The 1,944-nt window shown below is 21.8% G+C and overlaps 1 pseudogene; it reads left to right on the plus strand.

The window, feature by feature from the left end:
* The window catches only part of LOC112348816, a 55,751-nt pseudogene that overhangs the window by 1,317 nt on the left and 52,490 nt on the right, over positions 1 to 1,944 (plus strand).

Below are 1,944 nucleotides of genomic sequence, written 5' to 3' on the forward strand. Positions count from 1 at the left end.
CCTAAGAGAATGATTTACTATATGGAGGTTAGATCTACTAATTATCAAATGGTTCATATTGGAATTATCCAGATTGGTATATTTTTGTTCAGTTTTTCATATTAGAATTTTCACATATAAATTGTCAAAATTTTTTTATGCATTACATGCAGCAACTAGTGTTATTCTTAGGTAATAAGTTAATTAATTAAAATTATAAGCATGTTTACTATCAACCATTAGATGTTAAAATTTTCTAAAAAGTGTTTATGAATATAAACATGTTTATAAATTATATATACAATATTAATCTAAATGAATAACAACCATTAGATGGTAGAATATCCTAGAATATCCAAGCATATTCTAGGTATATTCACTACCACTCCACAAGTTTGCTTAAGCAAACAAAAAATTGTTAAATAATTTTTATTAAACTTTTCATACTGAAATTGACAAGCTTTATCAAGATTTGTTAGATAATTTTTATGTTGTATAAAATTTTCAAGATAATTTTGTTGAATTTTTATATTAGAATATTGTAAAGATTTCACTTAAAATTTAATTCTTAATTTGGTTAAAACTTTTGAATCTTTATTTGTCACTACTTATAATAACTATATTATGTTATAAAATTGAACACTTTGGAGTTAAATTTTGATAATAATGTGACCATAGCTATGTCTTGAGCATGATATAAAAATATTTATCATTCACTTAAAGAAAAATAAGGATTTTTATTTTTATTTATAGCTTTTTTCAATCAATTTTAATGTCTAAATATTTTTTAAAAATAAAATATTAATAATTTTAACAGGATTGTTGTTTGTTATTTATACTTATAAACTTTTAAACTTATAGTATATTTATTTATATAAGATTTTGTTATTTCTTTTAATTATAAGTTCACTATGGATTTTCATAGTTCCTATCCTTGTTTGAGTCACTTCACTATATTTTATTCTTAAATGATTTGTTATCAATCTCCTTTATATTATTGTTTCTCAATTTGTTTATGAGTCTTAAATTGTTTTTTCAAATATTTTTTATATGATGTATAAGATTTTTTGATAAAGAAATTAAATTTAAATTTTTTTGCTGATTTCAAGTTGTTTTGGCTCAAGTTTATTATCGATTATAAGCTTTTTTATATATTAATTTTTTAAAATTCTATTGATCTAATGTTTTAAAAAAAATAAAATTATGAATTTATTTTTATGAATAATTAAGCTTACTACATTGATTTGTTGAGTTTACTTGAATTAATAATTACTGATTCTGAAATTTTTCTCAATTTCTGCTGCATTTAATATTGTACAGATCAGATAAATAATTTATTCAAAATTAAAATAAAATTCATTGAAAAAACAAAAAGTTGAATAATTTTTGTTCAAACTTGCCCATTTTTATTCCAAAATATTGTTTGAAGATTTTGTTCCTATCTATGGAATATTAGTTTCTTTCTCCAAGAGTTTCATTATGGTTTGTTTGTTTTATTGACATGATATCTCTCTTAATTATTCATGTTTCAAGCTTACATCATAGTTTTCAATCACTTTTTTATTTTTGATGGCACTGGTTATGGACTAAAATCTAGATTGCTATGGATTCTAAGTGTATATTTGATATTGTCAATATTACTTATACTAACATTTTACCAATCATTGCTCATCTTTTCAATTTTTACTTTGATCTTCCTTTTTCTATCTCTGAAGGAACTTTCTATTGATAATGTTGATAAATATAAAGTTTAGAATAAATGCTCATGAAGCCACACTAAAGAATGTAAGAATGCTTATTAGTTCTAATTTTTTTATGTGATGTAATAGACACTGTTGAGTAACATGCAAATAAGAGAATGAACTTGCTTACTTACAACATAATTACAATAATTACAACATTATTGTTGAAATTTTGTCAAACTCTTGAAGAACTTGAGTTAAAGATTGATAAAATGATGACTAC

Source organism: Selaginella moellendorffii, unplaced genomic scaffold (assembly GCF_000143415.4).
Source record: "Selaginella moellendorffii unplaced genomic scaffold, v1.0 SELMOscaffold_33, whole genome shotgun sequence".
NCBI lineage: Eukaryota > Viridiplantae > Streptophyta > Lycopodiopsida > Selaginellales > Selaginellaceae > Selaginella > Selaginella moellendorffii.